The following is a 12480-nucleotide window of genomic DNA, read 5'->3' as shown; positions in this document are numbered from 1 at the left end:
CCTTCTGGTGTATTGATGTTCTCCCCTCTCCCACCATGAGCTTCTTTGGGACATATAAATTTACCCCCATTTGTTTCTTTTCCCATTTCTTTTAGTATTAACCTCTTTTTTTAGCTCTAGTTGTATATATGTATATATATATATATTTTTTCCCATTCATCAAATATGCATTTTATTCTTTCCCCAGGAAGGAGCCCCCCCCATCCCATCAAGCTCTTTTTATGGTACTCTCTGCATAGGACTCCAGCACAAAGATGGTTTCATCCACTTGGATCTCACTGGCATCTAACTTGTTGACATTGTGCTTCAAACTCTCCAGCTACTGGCATTCAGGGGCTGTGATCATCTCCTCAATCTCCTGTAGCTGTGCCTCTTCAGCACCTGTGGCCTGCATGGATGCAAGGATGGCTTCTACTCTCTGGGGCTTCTCCAGCAGTCCTTTATTCTCTTTGGTCTCAAACTGCCGCCTTCCTATCAAGTTGGCGATGCTCTTGTAGCATCGGCGCAGCAGCATTCGGGCAGCAGACAGGGAATTCACCGTATATAGGTAGAAGGTCTGAGAGGGAGCATGGTCCGGTGTTTTAGGGCTCTCCTATAAGGATATGAGATTTTCTGAAAGCAGCTTGTACAGCATATCCTTAGCTTCTTTGGCAGGAATCATAGCAAAATCTTCTACCTGTTTCTGTTCCAGGTGCTTCTTCCGCAAAACCAAGTGGAATGTCCTGGCACATCGAGACCCAAACCTTTCCTATACAATGGACTCCAGGGTTGCCATGGCCAGTGATGCCAAAGCCTTGGGAAAGTTGATGACATACATTCCTCCACTGCTGTCACCTGACTTCCCAACAAACTCCAGTGGATCATCTGCCAGAAGAGTCAAATACTGATCAAGAACTTGCTTGGAGATGTTATATCCAACAGAGAGAGATCTGAAGATCTCATTTGAAAACAGGGGCTATGTGAAAGGAGCACAGGAAGAAGTGGTGATTTCACTCATTCGAAGCATGGTCTGAACAATCTTGCTGCTGGTCTGATCCATTCTGTTGGCGACTGCACTCACAATAGACTGGTCACAGAAATGCTGGTGGAATCTGTCAAGGTTGGCCTGCCAGTAAATGCCATAATCTGGAATGGGCTCTTTGCTCTCTGCTGTTTGCTTTGGCCTCTTAGGCTTGGGCTCTCCAGCTGCATCATCATCAGATGATCGCCTCTGCTTTCCTTTTCCTATAAGGTTCAGTTTGGGAACCAGGTACATGTCCTTCTCGTTAATGCTAAGTATTGGGGCAGGGGGTGGTGGCTGAGCATCAGCACTGTCTGTGGGTTTAGGAACAAAGGGGCATCACTGTACAAAGTGTGTTTCTGCTAGACGGCCAAATGTGTTGGACACCTCAGAGTAGTCCATGGTTTTCCAATCCTCCATGGTCTCTGTGATTCAGTCAGCCACCTTCTTCACCACAGCTGACCTGGTCCATTGAGCAGAAGTTCCTCAACAATCAACTCTCCTGTATCACTGTACAAGGTCTTGGCTGTATAGATGTATCGGGGATACCTCAGGATCCGCAAAATCCGACTTCAGTAGGCTTCATATTCCACAGTCCCTTGTTTGTGTATCTGGTAAGTGTTACCAGATTATTTTGGATGAGGACACAGAGGGCTTTCTTATACACACACACATATATGTATTTATGCATGCATATATCTATATACCTATTTATATCTTCTCCTTTCTTCCTATACAGTTTGTCAATGTTCCTTCTAAGTGTAATTCTTCTATCTGTCCAGGTGATAGCAACAGTTTTTAAAAGTTACCAATGACCCCTTTTCTTAGAGGAATACATATCATTTTAACTTATTGAGTTTCTTTTAAAAATTTTGTTGTTGTTGTTGTTTTGTTTTTCTTTTCCCCTTCTTTTTAAATTACCTTTTCATGATTCACTTGAGTTCTGTGGTTGGACATCAAATTTTCTGTTCAGGTCTGGTCTTTTCTTTACAAATTCTTGGAATTCTATTTTTTTTGAATGACTATACTTTCCCCTGTAAGAATATAGTCAATTTTGCTGGGTAGTTGATTCTTGGTTGTAGACCTAGTTCCCTTGCTTTCCAGAATATCATATTCCATGCCTTTCTGTCCTTCAGTGTGGATACAGCCAGATCCTGTGTTATCCTCACTTTGGTTCCATGGTATCTGAATGACTTCATCTTGGCAGCTTGTAATATCTTTTCTTTGGTCTGATAGTTCTTGAATTTGGCTATAACATTCCTGGGTATTGTCAGTTGGGGATTAAGTACAGGAGATGATCTGTGGATTCTTTCAATCTCCACTTTTCCCTCTTGTTCTAGGATATCGGGGCAGTTTTCCTGAATAATTTCCTGTAGTATTATGTCTAGGATTTTTCTTTTGTCATGGTCGTCTGGTAGACCAATGATTCTCAAATTGTCTCTTCTCAAATGATTTTCTAAATCATCTGTTTTGTGAATGAGATGCTTCATATTTTCTTCAATTTTTTCATTCTTTTGGTTTTGTTTTATAGTTTTCTGCTGCCTTGTGAAGCCACTTAATTCCAGTTGTATTCTGGTTCTTAAAGACTGGATTTCATCCCTGGATTTTTTGTCATCCTTTTCCTTCTGGTCTGATTTTCGTTGAAGATCATCATTCATCCTCTTTACCTTGTCTTTCATCTCCTTTGTCTCATCTTTCATCTTCTTTGCCTCATCTTTCATCTCCTTTGCCTCATTTTCTAGCTGGTTGATTTTGGCTTTCAAGACTATTTTCTCATTTTAGTTCAAATGCCTCTGTTTCCAGATGACTTATCTTAGTTTTTAAGTTTTTTTCTCAATTGTCTTTAGCCTCTCTTAATTGAGTTTTGAGTTCTTCCACATCCCGTATCCAATTCACTGGGATTTCTGATTCATTGTTTGATGATCTCTTCCCCCTCTGTTCCGTTTGCTGAATAGAAGCTGTCTATTGTAATTTCTTTCTTCTTTTTCTATTTTTTGCTCATATTGATGCCTTCTTTGCTCCCTATATTTGTCTGTGCTCTTGCTCCTCTCATTTTTTTTTGGTTTTGGGGGCTTCTGTCAGTCTCCCTTCTTGGAGCTTTAATAGCAGATCTTTCAGTGTAGTCTCTGGGGGAGGGTTGTTTTGGGTTTGAGCTTCTCTGTCCTCTGGAGGCTTTAGATTGGATTAAAGTCCAGCAGTCAATGAGGATGGCTATGGATCCTGGGCTTCCCTGAGTTCTGGAGACTTTTGATGGGATTAAGTTCAGCTTAGGTGGGCTTGGTGTGCTCTGAGTCCAAAACTTCCTGGAAGGCTGGAGCAAATATGGAGGATCTCCACAGCTCTGGCCAGGCTGCCAGGTCTATGTTCCCTCTCTAGCTCCTTCCCCGCCACCTGTATTGGACCCTCTGTACTTGCCCTTCAGACCAGCACCTTTGCCCATCCAGAAGTTTCCGCTGCCTCTGTAATCTCAGTGCTCTGGGTGGGAAGGGGGGATGGGTCCTGGGAACTTCCTTCTGCCTTCCCCTTAAACCCAAGTGTTCTCAGATTCTGGCTTTTTGAGGGGGTGTACCTTTTGAATTAAGTCCAGGAGGAGGGTTCCTTGGCTCTGTCTTGTTGTTAGGTTTGATTTTGAGTCCCCTAGGAGCATTCAGTTTGTGATCGGTAAGGAAGGGTATTCAGAGGTCTGAACTTTGGCTCCTTCTAGGCCTCCATCTTGACTCTGCCTCTGCAAATAGTTTTTTCTAAGAGTTTGCCTATCAAGGAGAGGAGATATCTAGAAGGCTAGCCTATGGAGGTGGTCTGATTAAGTGAGTGTTGTGTAGTTTTTTTCAATGGATGGAAGAGACATGGATATGTTTGTAAGCAGCACAAAAGGAAGCAGTACATAGATTTTCAATATAAGAAAGTAAAGATGATAGTGAGGACAATCTGTTGGAGAATAATTTTTAAATTTGCAGATAACATAAAAGGGGGTAGGATGGCTACTTTTACATTGTATGATAAAGAAGAGATTTTAAAAGATCTTGATAGTTTAGAAAATTAGACTGAATCTAATAAAAATAAATTTAATAGTGGAAATTGTGATGTTTTGCATTTGAGACCCCCAAACTGACTTTCCAACAATTGGGTATGTGTGGTGAGACAATATTGTGACTAAATCAAATTTGGGGTATTGTATATTGGCATAATTTTCCTTTACTCTCTATTAAAGGGAGGCTGAGGCTGGTAGGTCTCCTAAACTCACAGTTTTGAGTTACCTAGCGCAAAGTTAATCAGGTATCTGTCTGAGTCAAGCCTGTCATCAACAGGATGAGCCCTCTGGAATCAGGAGAGGAAATATACCAGATTTCCTAAGAAGGGACAACCAATTTACATAAAAAATGAAAAAAGTCAAAGTTGTTATGTTGACCAGTATTGGGACTGGCCATAAGTAGCCAATGTGTATCCTGTCTGCTGGGTGAGGAAAGGGATATTTGTATATATATCTATATATGAACGTATAAATACATACATATGTGTGTACAATTTTTTTTTCATTTCCTATTCTTTTTTTCCTCTGTTCTTTCTAAAGAAAGCTGTTGGCAATGTATTTGAGACTAAGAGCTAGCAGGGATTCTATGGGTTTCCCATGAGAGATCAAGGCCTTTCCTAGATGAGTTAAGAAACAAGTCAATTCAGAAAAAAAAGAATGCTTGCATATCTTTTGCTAAACTTTATTCAATCCATGTATCCTCAGATCAAGGTGTTTTAATATTTTAAGAGCCATTCTTAGTAGTCAATGTATCCCCACTATTCCATTTAACAGATCCAACTTTTTCTTGACTTTTCTTCAGATCCTTGTCTTTTTCCATAAATGTAGCACATCATTCTCAAAGTAAAAATGTAAAGTGTAAAATTTTGTATTACAATAATTTTCAACATTAAATAAAATGAAGTAATATATAATATAAGATTTAGTTATAAACTGGAATATGTTTATATGGTAACCACTCATCTACCCACTGGCTAGGATTTTTGGAACAAAATGGCTATTATGGATCATATATTGTGGCAGAATTTGACCTAAAAAGCAGAATGACCAATATTCCCAATGGGTGCTTTCTTAATCAAAACAGATGGTATTTATTTAACTCACATAAGGTATATATCCTCACAGCCATCATCATTTGTAGAATTCCATCTGATCTGAAAACAAAATAATTTTGTTTGATTTTATTCTATATCATAATAATCCTGTATATATAATCAAAATACCTTTAAGTTCTTTGTAACAGGTATATTGTATATCTCTGTGTATGTGTACATACACTGCAGTAATTTTTATAGTGTTAAATTGTCTGATACCAAAAAGGTCCATCTCTTTAACACTGTTTTTCTCCTGATATTATATTGTGATAAATCATGAAACATTTCAATATCAAAGAATATCAGAGACATAATAAGCAAAGAGGGAGTTCTACCAAACTCCTTTTACGACACAAACATGGTACTGATTCCAAAACCAGGCAGGTCAAAAACAGAGAAAGAAAACTATAGACCAATCTCCCTAATGAATATAGATGCAAAAATTTTAAATAGGATACTAGCAAAAAGACTCCAGCAAGTGATCAGAAAGATCATTCACCATGATCAAGTAGGATTCATACCAGGGATGCAGGGCTGGTTCAACATTAGGAAAACCATCCACATAATTGACCACATCAACAAGCAAACTAGCAAGAACCACATGATTATCTCAATAGATGCAGAAAAAGCCTTTGATAAAAAACAACACCCATTCCTATTAAAAACACTAGAAAGCATAGGAATAGAAGGGTCATTCCTAAAAATAATAAACAGTATATATCTAAAACCAACAGCTAATATCATCTGCAATGGGGATAAACTAGATGCATTCCCAATAAGATCAGGAGTGAAACAAGGATGCCCATTATCACCTCTACTATTTGACATTGTACTAGAAACACTAGCAGTAGCAATTAGAGAAGATAAAGAAATTGAAGGTATCAGAATAGGCAAGGAGGAGACCAAATTATCACTCTTTGCGGATGACATGATGGTCTACTTAAAGAATCCTAGAGATTCAACCAAAAAGCTAATTGAAATAATCAACAACTTTAGCAAAGTTGCAGGATACAAAATAAACCCACATAAATCATCAGCTTTTCTATATATCTCCAACACAGCTCAGCAGCAAGAACTAGAAAGAGAAATCCCATTCAAAATCACCTTAGACAAAATAAAATACCTAGGAATCTATCTCCCAAGACAAACACAGGAACTATATGAACACAACTACAAAACACTCGCCACACAACTAAAACTAGACTTGAACAATTGGAAAAACATTAACTGCTCATGGATAGGACGAGCCAATATAATAAAAATGACCATCCTACCCAAACTTATTTATCTATTTAGTGCCATACCCATTGAACTACCAAAATACTTCTTCACTGATTTAGAAAAAACCATAACAAAGTTCATTTGGAAGAACAAAAGATCAAGGATATCCAGGGAAATAATGAAAAAAAACACATATGATGGGGGCCTTGCATTCCCAGACCTCAAACTATATTACAAAGCAGCAGTCATCAAAACAATTTGGTACTGGCTAAGAAACAGAAAGGAAGATCAGTGGAATAGACTGGGGGAAAACGACCTCAGCAAGACAGTATACGATAAACCCAAAGATCCCAGCTTTTGGGACAAAAATCCACTATTCGATAAAAACTGCTGGGAAAATTGGAAGACAGTGTGGGAGAGACTAGGAATAGATCAACACCTCACACCCTACACCAAGATAAATTCAAAATGGGTGAGTGACTTAAACATAAAGAAGGAAACCATAAGTAAATTGGGTAAACACAGAATAGTATACATGTCAGACCTTTGGGAGGGGAAAGGCTTTAAAACCAAGCAAGATATAGAAAGAATCACAAAATGTAAAATAAATAATTTTGACTACATCAAACTAAAAAGCTTTTGTACAAACAAAACCAATATAACTAAAATCAGAAGGGAAACAACAAATTGGGAAAAAATCTTCATAGAAACCTCTGACAAAGGTTTAATTACTCATATTTATAATGAGCTAAATCAATTGTACAAAAAATCAAGCCATTCTCCAATTGATAAATGGGCAAGGGAAATGGATAGGCAGTTCTCAGATAAAGAAATCAAAACTATTAACAAGCACATGAAGAAGTGTTCTACATCTCTTATAATCAGAGAGATGCAAATCAAAACAACTCTGAGGTATCACCTCACACCTAGCAGATTGGCTAACATAACAGCAAAGGAAAGTAATGAATGCTGGAGGGGATGTGGCAAAGTAGGGACATTAATTCATTGCTGGTGGAGTTGTGAACTGATCCAACCATTCTGGAGGGCAATTTGGAACTATGCCCAAAGGTCGACAAAAGAATATCTACCCTTTGACCCAGCCATAGCACTGCTGGGTCTGTACCCCAAAGAGATAATGGACACAAAGACTTGTACAAAAATATTCATAGCTGCGCTCTTTGTGGTGGCCCAAAACTGGAAAACGAGGGGATGCCCATCAATTGGGGAATGGCTGAACAAACTGTGGTATATGTTGGTGATGGAATACTATTGTGCTCAAAGGAATAATAAAGTGGAGAAGTTCCATGGAGACTGGAACAACCTCCAGGAAGTGATGCAGAGCGAGAGGAGCAGAACCAGGAGAACATTGTACACAGAGACTAATACACTGTGGTATAATCGAACGTAATGGACTTCTCCATTAGGGGCGGTGTAATGTCCCTGAACAACTTTCAGGGATCCAGGAGAAAAAAAACACCATTCATAAGCAAAGGATAAACTATGGGAGTGGAAACACCGAGAAAAAGCAACTGCCTGAATACAGAGGTTGAGGGGACATGACAGAGGATAGACTTTAAATGAACACTCTAATGCAAATACTATCAACAAAGCAATGGGTTCAAATCAAGAAAACATCTAATGCCCAGTGGACTTACGCGTCGGCTATGGGGGGTGGGGGGGAGGAAAAGAAAATGATCTATGTCTTTAACGAATAATGCTTGGAAATGATCAAATAAAATATATTTAAAAAAAAAAAAAGAATATCAGAAAATCACATTAAGTAATATATGTTGATAATGTTTTCCAAATCATGACTTGCATGTAAATCAAAGACACAAATCATCAGTATAATTGTTAATTGAAAAAGGAGGTAGAGTGGTCAGATAGATGGACAATCCAATTATTACATTGGTATGGTATGGTATGGTATGGATGAATCCTGTGATTTCATTCATCTAGTGAGTTCCCAATGAAGGAATTGCTTGCCAATGCAGATCAGCATCTGATTTTCAATTATGTTCTTAGAGTCCCTCAAGATAGTGAGGGCTTAAATGACTTATCCAGAGTCACCCAACCAACATGTATGAAAGAAAGGACTTGAATAAAGGCCCTCCTAACCCTAAGAGCATTTATCTGACCACTACCATACCTCTAAAGGTACATTGGTATTCTTGTGATATTCAAAGAACAGAATAACCTTCAGTTAATTTGCTCCTCAAAAACAAATTTACAGAAAGCTGGTAGGAAAAGTCTTGGAATGGTTATAAACCATCTCACTGGAACAGACAGCAACACTAATGAGATATCCAAATCATCAAAGTAAACAAATTCATCTTTCTAATAAGAAATTTATTATATATATGTTATTACACATATATATGTCATATATGTGATTTGTTGGTCTGAGAGAGAGAGAGAGAGAGAAAGAGAGAGAGAGAGAGAGAGAGAGAGAGAGAGAGAGAGAGAGAAAGAGAGAGAGAGAGAGAGAGAGAGAGAGAGAGAGAGAGAGAGAGAGAGAATTTTTCAGATCTACAAATTAACAAATATTTTTAGATCACTTTGTGCCAGGCACCGTGCTAAGTACTAAGGATTCAAAGGGCAAAAATTATCCCTGTTCTCCAAAAACTTACATTCTAATTGGAGAAACAAGCTGCAAGTATGTACACATGGTATATACAAAGATTAAAATATGTGAAGGAGTATTTCTTTAATCATGAAAAAATTTTCTATGATTTGTTTTAATATGATTTAATATCTCTCTCTTCTTTTCCCCATATTTACCACAGTGCTAAACACTCCTGCTGTTTCAAATGTGACTAAGTACCAAATAAGAAGTGTGGATAATGACTTGTTTTACCTAAGGATATATGTTACACTATTACTTTTTTTCTGAAAATAAAAAAAGACTTGCACATCAAACTGTCTGCATAAAATGTTTATCTCCAATAGGTATCACAAGAGATTTGGTGGTGAACTGCAAATGTATGTATTCTTTAGAGTTCCTGAAGCCCTTCTGGGCATGCAACCACTTAAGCTGTCAATGAGGTATAAGACTTTTATGAATGGGGCTCTGGAATGTCAGCTCTTTGGGGGATCTTAAGTGCTTAAAGCTTGACCAGACCAGAAAGCATGGTGACCCAACCCAGAGATATACCAAGGGACTCATGATCCTGAAGGATTGTAGAATTGTTTAGCAAAGGCCCAGTGGGCAAGCTTAGCCTTCCCAGGAAGCTGGACATTTCTTTGCTGAGAAATCTCACTCTTGAAGTTTTATTAAAATGGTTAAAATTCTTGGAAGAGAGATAGTGGCACACATTTTGCTGCTTCTATTCGTTAGTGCTCTGAAATGCATGTGCTTGCATTGGATAAGATCACCATGAGAGAAAAGAGAAGCCACCTGGAAACTTTCCTGGGCTTCCTGACAATTTTTATGTCCATCTGCACTTCAATCTTAGATCATAAATATCAAACCATGTTAAGTTGCACCCAGCTGGAAAATATATACTTTATGAGAAAGATGACATTATTTAACAGTACCACATTCATAGAGTTGTGGGTCCCCTGGGACTAATAAACTTGAACCCTACACCATAACTAGTGTTATTTTATTATAGAACTTGTCTTCCTTTGGAAGTTACTAAACTGTAGTCTTGATTTATTGAGAACCTCATCAAAAAAGTGTTCCCCTCTGAACATCAGCATGGCTTTTCAAAATAATTTCTAACTGAAAAATTATAGCCTTCGATAACTATTTAAAGAAATCTTGATTATGTAATTACAAGCTCATCAACATAGGACTCAATTTAGCTTAAGGATGAGAAGGAGAGAATTTTTAGGCATTAAAAATCTCCAGTGTGCCATTCAGAGTCTGGGACATGAAATTTTAGCTTCTGGAAAAGTGACTGGGGAAAGGTAACTGCTAATGAATGCAAATTTTAAGTCTGTCCCTCAGAGTTCCCATGGCACTACATATATATATATATATATATATATATATATATATATATATATATATATAGTATGTATGTATTTAAAATTCATAAAATGATCACAAAATAAATCAAAATAATTTACCTACAAATAGCCTCTTTCTCCCCATCTTTATTGTGTGTTCCATTTCCATAATAAGCTGACCATCTCTTATTAATGCAGCAAGACAGTGGAGAGTTGTTTCCAATGGTTTTCTTCTTGTATATTCCAGGGTCTCACAGAAAAGAAAAAGTACTAAGAGAAATTAATTTCTAGGAGCTGTACTTGCAGCTGTAGAGATTTATTAAATAGACTCCATAATGGAAAAGAGAATGAGATAGCAGGTAATGTTGATTATGTCTGTGTTTGTATCAGAATGGGGAAGGCTTAGACTTTCTGTTTCCTGGTGTTCCAGTTACTTTGGCTCAACAACGGTTGAGGTCACTGTAATACACTGTAATACACTGTAATACCAAATAATTCAGAGAGGAAGCATTGAAAGCTTTTTGACATATTGATCAATCCCAAACTTCTAAAAGAAAAACACAAATTTCCAGGCACAGAAAAAGCCTCAGTGATTATTTAATTCAACAAGACTTCCATATTTTACAAATAAAGAAAGTGAAGTCCAGGAAAATGATTTCCCCAAGGTCACACAGTGTTTGTGGCAGAGAACCATAGATGACTCACAATAGAGTATAGGAAAAATGAACAGAAGGCTAAAGCCAGAAGAATAGCCTTGAGTGCCCCAATTCCATATATCCAGCACAAAGTAATTTAACCAATATAGCTCGCCAATCAAGATAATTCAGCTAATTGAACATTAGACCTGGGATTTATGCTTGGGGTAATTAACCAGAAAATTGCTGGGAACAGAATGAGAAATTACTAAAATACATAGATGGGAGTCTAAAGGCAGTCACTATGTTATACAGCATACCCATTTTTCTAGGACTTCTTATTTCTTCTGAATCTTAAATGCCTCATTAATGTCATAGTCTGTCGATTCATCTGCTACATAATTCCTTTTTCAGCTTCTATGGTTTTGAGGTTTTCTTTTTAAGTTTTCTTTCTGTTTTTGTTTTTCTTTCCCAAATGGCCCAGATGATCACTTAGGATACTTTGTCTGGAATTTTGTGATTTTATTTAAGAGTTTGAGAATGTTCAATCTGCCAAAAATCCTTGAGTTAGTCTCTGTCTAGCACTGTACTAGATAAGACACAAGGTGTTGAAGCCCAAGGCAACTGGGAAGCCAGTAAACAGAAATCTGAACCTCAGTCACTCCAAAACAAATGCAGAAACATTCCATATTTTTTGTTACCTGAGTCCTTATCTACCTCCTTTGTACTGACTGCAAGTTACTGAAGTAAATTTATTCTTACTTGAACCAACACTCTAATGAGAACTTTTCTAGGTTAAAATTCTTCTTAAATTGAATATTAAGCTTACGTGGCTTAGGAAAGCTATAGCATAAAGAATAAATTAAGAATAACCCTCAAATCTATGAAGAAAGAATGGGAAGTGTATGGGAAAGATGGTAAGTAACAGATTTCCATTTCAGCTAGGGACAGAAAAAATATATTATTTCCCTTTTGCATGAAAAGAGATTTATTTTCTCTACAAAGAAAAGAAGGTTCTTATTTCAAGGGAAAACATAATAAAAGAAGAAAAAAATGAGTTTTATGTCACAAGTTGAAACTATGGAGGCCACTTCCCTCAGAGAACATTAAAAGTTTGCCTAGAATGTACCAAAACAACCAGTTAGGAAAAAAATTAATCAGTTTTTTTTGTTGTTGTTGATGTTTTCATGACATAAGTTGCTTTGCTATTGTGCGGTTATAACCAAAGAACAGACAATTGGCTAGGAACTATCAATCTGGGGTGACTTTAAACCATTACAATGTATTACCTGCCTCTCCTGGCCCTCAGATAGTGGGTATGTATTCTGAGAATAGGCTTATGTAGGATTTCAATCTTCTTCAAACTGTCAGGCTTTGATATTGCTCTGACTCTGGGAAATCATCCATAACCCCTTCTCTATCTTCTCTCGTGAACCTTTCTAGACAGCAGTCATTGGCATACCAAACATCATGGGTGACTGCATCATGGATTCCTGTGTCTACTTGCAATCTATTGAGGTGGAAAAGTCTCCTGGAGAATAAGAA

The 12480-nt window shown here is 37.5% G+C and overlaps 1 pseudogene; it reads right to left on the bottom strand.

The window, feature by feature from the left end:
* Positions 1-202: 202 nt before the first annotated feature.
* Positions 203-12480, bottom strand: part of LOC100023564 (DNA-directed RNA polymerase III subunit RPC3-like) — a 50426-nt pseudogene continuing 38148 nt past the window's right edge.

Source organism: Monodelphis domestica, chromosome 4 (assembly GCF_027887165.1).
Source record: "Monodelphis domestica isolate mMonDom1 chromosome 4, mMonDom1.pri, whole genome shotgun sequence".
Lineage (NCBI taxonomy): Eukaryota > Metazoa > Chordata > Mammalia > Didelphimorphia > Didelphidae > Monodelphis > Monodelphis domestica.
The sequence above is the reverse complement of the archived record's forward strand: the minus strand, read 5'-3'. Positions and strand labels throughout refer to the sequence as shown.